Source organism: Lactuca saligna, chromosome 3 (genome assembly GCF_052625555.1).
Source record: "Lactuca saligna cultivar CGN05327 chromosome 3, ASM5262555v1, whole genome shotgun sequence".
In the NCBI taxonomy this organism is placed as follows: domain Eukaryota; kingdom Viridiplantae; phylum Streptophyta; class Magnoliopsida; order Asterales; family Asteraceae; genus Lactuca; species Lactuca saligna.
In genome coordinates, this window is record NC_136419.1 from 116,374,638 (window position 1) to 116,388,951 (window position 14,314).

The window sequence follows — 14,314 nt, forward strand, 5'->3', positions numbered from 1 at the left end:
GCTTCGTATATTGAAGTTAAGATTTTTCCAAATTCGGCTTAGCAACAGACAACTAAAAACTCGAATCGGAGATCGAGCGACTTTTGGCCGGAATGACCTAAACGAGAATCGAAGGTCTCGACGTTGGTATTTCAGCGGTAAAAAGTCTGGCAAAAACCAACGTCAGATAAAGAAATTATGAATTGTTTAAAGAAATTTCTTAATCACGACATTTTTTAAATAAATAATAAAAATAATTTCGGAATTTGCTGACGGAATCTAAACGAAAGTTGTAGAGTATGGTCTCACCTTCGCGGGGATATAAAGAACGTCGAAAACGGAGTTCGTATGAAGAAGATATGAATTTTTGAAGTTTATTAAATAAATTATATATTTATTTAATTCAAAATCCGGTATTATCCGAAGGGGGAGTCAGCGTACTCATCCGAGTTACGCGCCGCGTAACCCCGTACGCCCCGCGTACGCAAAGGCCTTGGCCTCGGATCGTCCACGTCGCACCTGTGCGAACTACGGACCCGTCCCATCCGGGCTCCGAGGCAGTCGAGGACTCGGTCACGCATGACGTATGCGTACGCCCAACGTACGTCCGTACGCCCCGCGTAACGAGGCCTCTCAGCCTCCTATAAATAGAGGTGCGAGGGTTCCGGAAAATTTACCCCATCATTCTCATTTCTCTCACGATATTGCCTCGATTTCCATACCCGCACTACCCCGAAGCCCTGGTCATTTTTCTAAAGTCCCGAAGGTCGATTTTACTCCCGAGATTCCTGAGAATCCCGAGAAAAATCGATTTCCCGAGACAAAACTATGCCCGGTTTTTCCATCTCGCTATCTTCAAACTTTCAAGTGAGTTCATACCCCTTAATTAACCCTTTTTAAATATTCTAAAGGCTTTTATATGCTTTCTAAGGGGGAGAAATACAAGTAAAACACATGACTACTATCGGGTGTTATATATAAAGATTATTATACACTTTTATTAAGTAGAATCATATGTGATTTATAAACTTTATAGGGAACTCCCGTATACAAAATATATTACAATAGCATTCTATCTTTAAAACTATAAATTGTTGTAATGCATGTATAAACTAAACATTTTTCCTAGATTTAAAGTATATGTGTCTATCTTAGGCTCTACAAAAATCTATGCTTTCATTACAAGTGATTCCTTTTCTAGATATTCTGAAACAAACAAGGCACACTTTTAGAAAACTATAATAGGTATAGTTTTATGAGGATATTGCTAACTTTTACATACTAGAAATACGATTTTCAAGAAATCACTTTCATGTACAATAACAAACGAACATTTCAACACGTAAATCTGTTTTTATACTACGCTTCTGTGAGACATTAACTTCACGTACGTTCGAGTACACATTTCAAGTCCTGTATTATATACCAGAATCCCTTGGAGGGGGAGCATGGTGTTTGTGTATAGATCTATACGGGCTTGACAACCCGCGCCCTGACTGTTAGCTACAGTCCACCATTTGGGGTGACAAACGTCATAACATTCCAATGCCTGGAGAACATTGTGTATAGGCATCCCGAGTCAATAGTATGGTTATAAAACTCACAGGAGGTATTAAAAATACATTGATTTACAAGGTTTTCAAACATATTGGTTATTTTTACACTTACATACGTTTTTGGAAACAAACTTTGGTCTGGAAGGAAGACTACTTTTATACTAGTAGAAAATATACGATTTTCTAAACACAAACAAACAAGGACAAGATATTTCATTTTATACAAACATTGTCATTAAATACTTATGAAACTCACCAAATTAAATGCTGATCTACTCTTTCAAAATCAATTGTATGTTCCAGAGATTCAGTAACTATAGGTATCATTATGCTTTTGATGAAGGGATGCTGCGACGCCAGTTTAATCTCATATTTTGACATCATATTGTAATTGGATTTGAACATGTAACTTTTGACAAATGTAAACTTTCAATTATATATATGATGGTTGTATTGCTTTCTTTACTATGTATTCATTTGTTATGTTACCACATGAAGTCATTCGCCCCCGAACGTTTCCGCCGTTCAGGTTTGGGGGTGTGACAGATTGGTATCAGAGCAATGTTTATAGTGAACTAAGTATATCGAACCTCATAAGATATACAAACTGTAAATGCTTAGGGACTCAAAGACTCTGACAAAAGTTTTTACCTAAAATCCTTATTTCACATAAATAGATTATTTTAGGTTATAAAAATCCGAAATACATGCATGCAACGACACACTTTTAGGATAAGAAGTATACAAAAAGTTTTAGGACAAGTTGGACACTACGACTAATTCTCGAGATATGTAATCAAATTTGGGACGAATATAGCCTGATCAACTATCTTTATCTGAAATTTGACTAACGTATGTCAAGGAATGATCGTAGTGAGCAACAAGTCAAAACTTAACAAAATAGACACTAGTATCTAACGTACAAATTAAATACTATAGGAGTATTTGGTGCATACACTAGATTAATTAGTATTACATGTCTCAAGTTTTATTCAAATCTTATAACCCTATTCTCGTATAGTCAAATGGCTGGATTTCACCCGCATGGAGACCCCTACTACCCACAACAAGGCAACGGAGGATGGATTGAAGAGGATCCAGAGGAGGACGAAGAGCCCATTGAGTTGGATGGAGGGGACGACTCCGGGACAGACTCGGAACCGGAAATAGTCAACCCTCCACCCATTAGGAGGAACTTTCTAGGACCGACTCCCGTTTGGGGAAGTCACCTCGTCCACTGGAGTCAACAACAAGGGATACGCTCTCCTTACGGAATGTGTCGAGACTTCTATGACATCAGGAACGGGGGTTCAGCCGACCGAGCACTTCCAGCAATGGTAGGTAAACTGGCAAACCAGTCCTACCAATCGGGGGTTCAAGCAAACCGAATCCGAGAGGTCAACGTGGAAGTACAAATCCACACGGCCGATATCAACCATCTAGAGATGTTGCAGAACGACATCCACCTCCGCGCCGAAGCATTCCAAGCACAAGCGAATGCAGCCTTCGCAGAATTGAGGGAACAACAAGCCGCCCTTGATAGGCATCTTATGGAGTCGAAGCAATCAAATCCATAATCGAGCTCCAAGCGCAACACACGTCGCAAGTAGTACTTGTGAAAACCTCAAATTTTGTTATAACTTAGGACCTCAGCTAAAAGTCTTTAAATTTCTCGAACTTTGTAATCGGAGACCCTTATAAGGGTCAAATTTTCATGATCGTTGTATCAAGTTTTATATTAATATAAGTGACACTATTATTACTACGTTGAGTATTTCGTTCAAACCTTGAAAAGTCATCGAGAAACCAAATACTTGTTTCATACTTTCAGTCTTACAAATAACTTACATTTTTCTATTTTTCATGCTATCATCTGTTGTTGAACTATGGCAATCTGGTTCATGAGACACATTCATTTTTCACTTATTCTTATCCATATCATCATCTTTTAAACGTATAGTTAAAGATGCCGCCACGCAGGAATACCAGACGTAACCCTATCAATGAAACACCGATACCACCACCACCTCCACCTCCCTAATTTGATGCTGTCATGTTCCAAGCAGCAGTCACCACAGCGGTAGCAGCTGCCATGTCACAGCTCAATAACTCGAGTATTAATGACTCGAGAACTGGCACACACCTATCCAACCATGGCGAGAGTCATGGGCAACCCCGAGAATGCACTTATAAGGACTTTACTAATGCTAAACCCCGTATGTTTTATGGAACTGGTGGTGTGATGGCTCTGAGACAGTGGATTGAAAGGACAGAATCAGTCTTTGAAATCTGCTCCTGCCCCGAGCACAGCAAAGTCAAATTTGCAACCTTCACACTCATTGATAGAGCTTTAACTTGGTGGAACGGCCACGTTAAAGTACTTACTCTAACAGTGGTAAACTCCATAAGCTGGGAGAGCCTCAAAGCCATGATGATGAGAGAATACTGCCCACGGGGAGAGATTCAAAAGCTTGAACATGAACTCTGGACTCTCGGAATGGTTGGTACCGACATCACAACATATACCAACAGATTCGCGAGCTGGAAATCCTTTGCCCAGATATGATTGCTCCTGAGAGCAAGAAAATAGAGAGGTACATATGGGGACTGAGGCCCCAAATACGGTCAAGCGTGTTAGCTTCCAAACCTGACACCTTTGAATGTGCTAAGGAACTGGCACAATCTCTGATTGACTATGGAGGCCATCAGAACTCAACCGTTTCTGCAGCAGAACCACAGAGAAAACAAAAACAACAACAACAACAACAACAACAACAGGAAGAGAGTATGGAATAAAGGGAAGGGTGGGTCTTCCCAAGAATCCACAAAGAAACAACTGGTTTCAGTGAATGCTGCCATGGTACCTACTACAGCTCCTACAAATACCTACACAACAAAGCCTTATGTAGGTAACCTTCCAAAGTGCACCAAATGCACTTACCACCACCATGGGCCTTATCGGGAAATGCAGTGAGCCAACTGCAACAGAAGGGGACACACAACCTGTTTCTGAAAGGATCCCGCAAAGCCAATCACTCAAGTTCCCAGTGCGGGTATAGGCCAAACTTGCTACGGTTGTGGCGAGGTGGGCCACTACAAGAGGAACTGCCCTAAGGCAGCAGGCACCGACGGTGTGGGACGAGCTTTGACTATAGGCCATGACGAAGCTATAGCTGACCCAACTGTAGTTGCTGGTACGTTCCTCCTCGATAATTCATATGCATGCCTATTATTCGATAGTGGAGCGGAGAGAAGCTTCGTGAGTCAAAACTTTATTCACTTACTTAAACCTAAACCTAGCAAACTAGAAAAATCATTCACTGTAGAGATGGCCAACGGAAAAACCGAAAACACTAACCACATATACAAGGACTGTACGTTAACTTTAGATGGTCGTTCTTTCCCAATCAATCTCATGCCGGTTCCTATTAAAAGTTTCGACGTCATAGTCGGCATGGATTGGTTAAGTCTTCTTCGCACCGACATCATGTGTTTTGAAAAAGCAGTTCGTCTTAATCTCCCTAACAACGAAACATTAGTGATTTACGGTGACAAATCAAGTACAAAACTTCGTATCATTTCGTGCATCCAAGCTCGAAAGTGTTTATGGAAGGATTGTCGAGCATTCCTAGCGCACATCGTCAATACAAGCCAGGAACTGAAGGACATCAAGAACATTCCAGAAGTACGCGACTTTCCCGATATCTTTCCAGAAGAACTACCAGGATTACCACCACAACGCCAAGTTGAATTCAGAATCGACTTAGTTCCAGGGGCTACCCCAGTAGCGAAATCGCTTTATCGTCTAGCACCAACAGAGATGCAAGAACTTTCCAGTCAACTTAATGAACTCCTTCAAAAAGGATTCATAAGACCAAGTTTCTCACCTTGGGGAACACCGGTCTTGTTCGTAAAGAAGAAAGACGGATCGTTCCGTATGTGCATCGACTATAGAGAGCTGAACAAACTTACTGTCAAGAAGCGTTACCCTCTACCCCGTATTGACGACCTATTCGATCAACTCCAAGGAGCAAACTACTTCTCGAAGATAGATCTACGATCAAAATATCACCAATTACGGGTACTTGAGGGGGATATTCCCAAGACAGCTTTCCAAACTCGTTATGGGCACTACAAATTTGTAGTAATGCCATTTGGATTAACCAACGCACCAGCAGTATTTATGGACCTAATGAATAGGGTATGCCGTCCCTACTTAGATCGGTTCGTCATCGTCTTTATCGATGATATACTTATCTACTCCCGAAGTAAGGAAGAGCATAGTCAGCACCTACGAAAAGTCTTAGAAACACTGCGATCGGAGAAACTCTATGCGAAGTTCTCTAAATGTGAATTTTGGATTCGAAGAGTCGAATTTTTGGGCCACGTGGTTAGCGAGAAAGGGATACACGTGGACCCCTCCAAAATCAAGGCCATCGAGAACTGGTCGGCACCAAAGACACCTACAGAATTCATCAATTTCTAGGTCTCGCTGGCTACTATCGCAGATTCATAAAGAACTTCTCTAGCATTGTGAAACCTCTTACTGCATTAACCCAGAAAGGCGTGGCCTTTAACTGGGAAGCGAAACAAGAAAAGGCGTTCCAAACACTAAAACAGGCCTTGTGCACCGCACCGATACTATCCCTCCCCGAAGGGATAGAAGACTTCGTAGTGTATTGCGATGCGTCAAATCAAGGACTTGGTTGTGTTCTTATGCAGAGAGGGAAAGTTATTGCTTATGCATCCCGGCAGCTTAAGACACACGAAGTGAACTATACGACACACGATCTTGAGTTAGGAGCAGTGGTATTTGCTCTGAAGATCTGGATACACTACTTATATGGAACAAAGAGTACTATTTTCACCGATCACAAGAGCCTTCAACACATTTTCGATCAGAAGGAACTCAACATGCGACAACGACGATGGGTTGAGTTACTAAATGACTACGAATGCGAAATTCGTTATCATCCTGGCAAGGACAACGTGGTAGCTGACGCCCTCAGTCGAAAGGAATACACTGGTCGGAGGGTCAAATCTCTGACTATAACTATCCATCCATTCCCACTTATCCACGCAAATTAAGGAGGCACAAGTGGAAGCTTTGCGACCTGAAAATGTGGCGGGTGAATCCCTGCGCGGAATGGAAAAGAATCTAGAAGTCAAGGGTGGCGGGGCATATTATCTTATGGACCGAATCTGGACGCCGAAACATGGCGGGTTCAGAGACATAGTAATGACTGAAGCACACAACACGAGGTATTCCGTTCACCCGGGTTCAGATAAGATGTATCTGGATCTTAAGAATTTGTACTGGTGGCCTAACATGAAGGCAGAAATTGCTACCTTCGTAAGTAAATGCCTTACTTGCGCTAAGGTTAAGGTCGAGTATCAAAAACCGTCAGGATTACTACAACAACCAGAGATACCAGAATGGAAATGGGAACGGATTACTATGGACTTCATAACCAAGTTACCCAAGACAACGGGTGGACTCGATACCATATGGGTCATCGTCGACAGATTGACCAAATCCGCGCATTTCCTACCCATCAAGGAGGCTGACAAAATGGAAAAGCTTACAAAAACTTACTTAAGGGAAGTAGTGCGACTGCATGGTGTTCCGATATCCATTATCTCCGACCGAGATAGTAGATTCACTTCAAGATTCTAGCAGTCACTACAAGGTTCCCTGGGGACTAAGCTAGAAATGAGTACAGCCTACCACCTACAAACAGACGGGCAGAGTGAGAGAGCGATACAGACTTTAGAAGATATGCTGAGAGCCTATGTGATTGACTTTGGAAAGGCATGGGATATCCATTTACCCCTTGTCGAATTTTCATACAACAATAGTTATCATACAAGCATAAAGGCTGCTCCGTTCGAAGTCCTCTATGGTCGAAAGTGCAGATTCCCTCTGTGCTGGACTGAAGTTGGCGATACCCAGTTAGCTAAAGGAAGAATTACTGAAAGCACTCTCACCGGTCCGGAAATCATCCGAGAAACGACAGAGAAGATCGTTCAGATTTGTGAACGATTGAAAGCCTCTAGAGACCGACAGAAAAGCTATGCTGACCAAAGGAAGAAAACCTTTGGAATTCCATGTAGGAGACCACGTTTTATTAAAGGATCTAGAAGTCAAGGGTGGCGGAGCATATTATCTTATGGACCGAATCTGGACTCCGAAACATGGCGGGTTCAGAGACATAGTAATGACTGAAGCACACAACACGAGGTATTCCGTTCACCCGGGTTCAGATAAGATGTATCTGGATCTTAAGAATATGTACTGGTGGCCTAACATGAAGGCAGAAATTGCTACCTTCGTAAGTAAATGCCTTACTTGCGCTATGGTTAAGGTCGAGTATCAAAAACCGTCAGGATTACTACAACAACCAGAGATACCAGAATGGAAATGGGAACGGTCTCACCGTGGAAGGGTTTATTACGCTTTGGAAAGCTGGGGAAACTAAATCCAAGATACATAGGGCCTTTCGAGATTCTTGCCAGAATTGGCCCTGTGGCTTACAAGCTTAACCTACCGCGTGAACTTAGTAACATACATCCAACCTTCCACGTCTCAAACTTGAAAAAGTGTCTGTCCGATGAGACTCTTGTTATTCCACTCGACGAAATCGAGATCAACGAGAGCCTCAACTTTGTGGAAGAACCAGTAGAAATCATGGACCGAGAGGTCAAACAAACAAAACAAAGTTGCATACCCATCGTGAAGGTTCGCTAGAACACCAAGCGGGGACCTGAATTCACATGGGAACGCGAAGACCAGATGAAACAAAAGTACCCTCATCTCTTTCATGCTCACTAGTGTCTTTACTACTTTAAATTCTGGGACGAAATTCCCTCTAACGGGTGGATGATGTGACAACCCGATATTTCAACTCTTTGTAATGGCCTAATAGGTCAAATATTGTAACCACTTTTGAGTTAATAAAATTAACGTTGATAATAAAATGTCCAAAAAGTTTCTATTTAACTACCTACTATGTTTTTATCATTAAACCGGGATCGTACGTAAAAAGAATGCCGAAACCCGGCTTCGTATATTGAAGTTAAGATTTTTCCAAATTCGGCTTAGCAACAGACAACTAAAAACTCGAATCGGAGATCGAGTGACTTTTGGCCGGAATGAGCTAAACGAGAATCGAAGGTCTCAACATTGGTATTTCAGCGGTAAAAAGTCTGGCGAAAACCGACGTCAGATAAAGAAATTATGAATTGTTTAAAGAAATTTCTTAATCACGACATTTTTTAAATAAATAATAAAAATAATTTCGGAATTTGCCGATGGAATCTAAATGAAAGCTGTAGAGTATGGTCTCACCTTCGCGGGGATATAAAGAACGTCGAAAACGGAGTTCGTATGAAGAAGATATGAATTTTTGAAGTTTATTAAATAAATTATATATTTATTTAATTAAAAATCCGGTATTATCCGAACGGGGAGTCAGCGTACTCATCCGAGTTACGCGCTGTGTAACCCCGTACGCCCCGCGTACGCGAAGGCCTTGGCCTCGGATCGTCCACGTCACGCCTGTGCGAACTACCGACCCGTCCGATCCGGGCTCCGAGGCAGTCGAGGACTCGGTCACGCATGACGTACGCGTACGCCCCGCGTAACGAGGCCTCTCAGCCTCCTATAAATAGAGGTGAGAGGGTTCCAGAAAATTTACCCCATCTCTCTCATTTCTCTCACGATATTGCCTCGATTTCCGTGCCCACACTACCCCGAAGCCCTGGTCATTTTTCTCAAGTCCCAAAGGTCAATTTTACTCCCGAGATTCCCGAGAATCCCGAGAAAAATCTGTTTCCCGAGACGAAACTCTGCCCGGTTTTTTCCATCTCGCTATCTTCAAACTTTCAAGTGAGTTCATACCCATTAATTAACCCTTTTTAAATATTCTAAAGGCTTTTATATGCTTTCTAAAGGGGAGAAATACAAGTAAAACACACGACTACTATCGGGTGTTATATATAAAGATTATTATACACTTTTATTAAGTAGAATCATATGTGATTTATAAACTTTATAGGGAACTCCCGTATACAAAATATATTACAATAGCATTCTATCTTTAAAACTATAAATTATGGTAATGCATGTATAAACTAAACATTTTTCCTAGATTTAAAGTATATGTGTCTATCTTAGGCTCTACAAAAATCTATGCTTTCATAACAAGTGATTCCTTTTCTAGATATTCTAAAACAAACGAGGCACACTTTTAGTAAACTATAATAGGTATAGTTTTATGAGGATATTGCTAACTTTTACATACTAGAAACACGATTTTCAAGAAATCACTTTCATGTACAATAACAAAGGAACATTTCAACACGTAAATCTTTTTTTTTTTACTACGCTTCTGTGAGACATTAACTTCACGTACGTTCGAGTACACATTTCAAGTCCTGTATTATATACCAGAATCCCTTGGAGGGGGAGCATGGTGTTTGTGTATAGATCTATACGGGCTTGACAACCCGCGCCCTGACTGTTAGCTACAGTCCACCATTTGGGGTGACAAACGTCATAACATTCCAATGCCTGGAGAACATTGTGTATAGGCATCCCGAGTCAATAGTATGGTTATAAAACTCACAGGAGGTATTAAAAATACATTGATTTACAAGGTTTTCAAACATATTGGTTATTTTTACACTTACATACGTTTTTGGAAACAAACTTTGGTCTGGAAGGAAGACTACTTTTATACTAGTAGAAAATATACGATTTTCTAAACACAAACAAACAAGGACAAGATATTTCATTTTATACAAACATTGTCATTAAATACTTATGAAACTCACCAAATTAAATGCTGATCTACTCTTTCAAAATCAATTGTATGTTCCAGAGATTCAGTAACTATAGGTATCATTATGCTTTTGATGAAAGGATGCTGCGGCGCCAGTTTAATCTCATATTTTGACATCATATTGTAATTGGATTTGAACATGTAACTTTTGACAAATGTAAACTTTCAATTATATATATGATGGTTGTATTGCCTTCTTTACTATGTATTCATTTGTTACGTTACCACATGAAGTCATCCTCCCCCGAACGTTTCCGCCGTTCAGGTTTGGGGGTGTGACATCTTCGAAAAATTTGGTCGTTACAATCCTTCTTCCTGTCGAACAGAATCGGCACTCCCCACGGGGAACTGCTCGGACGGATGAACTGCTTGCCCAATAGTTCCTGCAGCTGCAATGACAGCTCTTGCATCTCTGGTGGTGCCAAACGGTACCACGCCTTGGCTATGGGAGCCTCACTTGGCACTAGGTCGATCCTAAGCTCGACCTGCCTCTCTAGAGGCACTCCGGGTAACTCCTCCGGAAATACATGAGCAAACTCCCTGACCACTAGAACCTCTGATACTGAAATCTGATCTCGGACCTGCGTATCCACCACATACACTAGATAACCCACACATCCATGCTGAATATACTGCCAAGCCCTGGCATCTGAAAAAGACCCTAATCCCTGCCTGGTACCCTCGCCAAAGACGATCAGTTCTTGTCACCCCTCGCTAAAGCGAAAACGCAAGATATGACAACGATAACGGTCTCATTGCAAAAGATAAAGATGCATCACCATAGCAATATTTAAAAGTTTACAACCCATAGCTTAAACAAAACAAAGTACAAGTTTTCCCAAAATAACATTGTTCAAAATATAACTTCATAAAATAACTTCCACACGATGCATCATTCTCTATGATGATGAATCTTTATATCCACTTACTAATTATTTCCTGAAAAAGCATGTAAAATGAGCATCAACTATGAAAATAGTTGGTGAGTTCACAAGTTTATAAAATCAAGATTTGGAATATGGCTTTTTATGAATACAAGTACATTGATTTAATGAGAAACAAGTTGATTGCTATTATTGATAACAAGTTTAATGCTATAACGAGAAACGAGTTTGTATGTGTATGGGCAAACAATGAGTCTCAACCAAACCTATGACTGAAGCCCAATCAAGATCTATGCTTATCGTTCCATAGATGAATATGGTATCATGCACTCCATCAATAGGGAGAGTGAGGAGTTGTCAATTCCTAATAACGGTATCCATAATGACCATTAGCTCAAAGAGTTAATGGTTAGAGATAAGGGAAGGGCCTTAGTACGATAAGTTCTCATGTTCCGTGTTGCATAGACATACATAGAGAGACATAGCAATACAATAGCAATCATGTTTGATACAAATCAATTTAAATACAACATGCAAATAATAGTTTTTTTGGACATGCGTTTCCACCCAAAAACATAAAAACTAAAAATAGGGGAGTACGTGAATACTCATAATGTTTCGACTAGGTGCGAGTGGTGCCTCGGAATACACTAACATCTTAATACCGGGATCCTACAACATCAAACACACACTAGTGAGTTTCCATGTCGAAATCTAATGCTAATATACTAAACTCTATATATAGAGAAATGCAAAATTTATGTTCTAATATCGGTTTTATATTAATTGATTACCATTTTTCTGAAATGATGAAATTCTATGAGTCATGTGATTAAGACAATTTTGGATATTAATTTTCCAGATTTAGTAATATAAATTGAAGGTATTTCAACACATTTAAAGGTGTTTTAAATTCCTAAAAATGTAAAATATTATCAAACAGTTTCCAAAAATTGTCAAACCTTGTATTTTCATTCTAAATACAATAGAGGTTTTCCAGAAAATTTTCCTTGAATTTTTGATATAGTTAACTATTTTCCAAATTTTTAAGCTTTCATAACAACATAAATTCACGAAAAATAGCATTCAAAGGATAAAATTTCTCCAACTTTTTATTTTACTGTTATTACACATTACTAAGCTGGGTAAAATATAAAAATGGATTTCCAAGCTGTTTAACTAAATTTTATGATTTTTGAGCATTTATTCCAATAAAAATTGAAATAAATAGAAAATAGTTTCCAAAATTACCCAAACTTTTTATTTTACTGTTATTATATATAACTAAGCTGGAAAAAATATAAAAGATATTTTTCAGTTGGTATTTCTATTTTTCTTTGTTTTATCCCCTTCAATAATTAGTAATTAAAGATTAAATAATAAACAATTTAAAGAAATTATCAAAAATTTGTAACATCATTTACAGTGTAAGTAATCTGGGAAAAATACCAAAAGTGATTTTCATATTGTATAATCCGGTTTTGGGTATTTATGTGTATTTAAATGTATTTAAGTGTATTTAACTTTAGAAAATAGGAGACAACTAGTATATAGTATAGAAAAATCCTCAAACTTTTTTACGTAACCTCCTAATATACAACATGATGTTATGGTAAATTTTAATGAATTTTGGTTAATCAGAACTATTTTTCATATTTTTAGGCCATTATAGTTACCAAAAATTGGGAAAAAATAGAAAGGCATGATGAAAAATTCTGAAATTATTTTTCTAAGTCTCGCACCTCAGGTAAGAGCTACGAAAAGTTTTAGATAAAATTTTTACACTTTCTAAAATGGTTTTGTGATTTAGTGGACCCAAATAAAAAGAAAATCAAAAGTCATACTAAACAGAAACATAAATCGATGAAATTTAATGAGAGATCATTATTCACCATAGGGGTCATCCACGAATTTATTCAGGATTTATATACCTCTGAAAGTATTTTATGTGATTTATGCCCTTGTTTTCTTGTAACAATTTTAATAAATCAAGGAAATGATAAAAACTCTTGGGATTTTCCAGATATTCATATTATCTTAATGGGAATCTGGAAAAAAATTTATTTCGAACAGAAGAGGGCTTTTAGCTATTTTTATAAATAAAATCATTTACATGCACTATTAACAATGTACTTTGATCATCAGGCTCTTTAGGCTGGTGTTCATCACATGCATCATGGTTTGAAGACCATGCATGGACATATGTTGGTCATAGTGATGTTTATAAAGGAATTACTTGAATGCATAAGGTGTATGAACCTTTAAAACTTGTAAAAATTCGAACTTTAGTGTTTGACATAGGTTTTGGTCCTTGGATTTCACCATTAAACAACATGCATGTTGTTCTTGGGTGAAACCCTACCACCATCATCATCAAACTCGACATTCATAAACACGTTCATGAATGTTCATAAAGAATGGTGTAGAAGGAAGAGAAGTACAAGAAAACCCTTTAAAACAAGAAGGAAAAGTAAGGGAGAGTGAAAGATTTTCGTGAATACCTTGAAGAATAGCCTTAGAAGATGAAGATTTGAGTGTGGAGAGGTGTTCTTAACTGAATATTTTTGTGAGTTTAGAGAGAGAGAGAAGGGAAGTTTGAGAGTTGAAAGGGTGGAGTGTGAGAGAGAGTGAAAAGAGAAGTGGAAGAGTACGGATTGTGTTTTAATGATTGAAGTTTTGGGAAGAGAGAGGGAATGGGGGAGAGGGTGGCCGGATTTTTGTGTATTAAAGGTCCTCTCTCCTAAATTCAAATTTTATACAATTCCCTCTTTAATTTTTATAAAACCTTAATTTTTATAAAAGTGTTTCTTTAAGCAATTCTTGATTTACTTAAAAATCTTGTTTTTAACTAATAAATTATGATTAATGTATGATAATTTAAATTTCTATTTCATTGATTATAATCCATAATTTGATTATTAAAAATTTGATATTAGGAAGTTTATAGCAAATTTTATAAAGTTTTTAAGCTTTAAAGTTTATAAATTTGGATTTTTGACTCTTTAGAATTTTTGGAACATTGTTTGATATTCACCATCATATTGGAATGAAA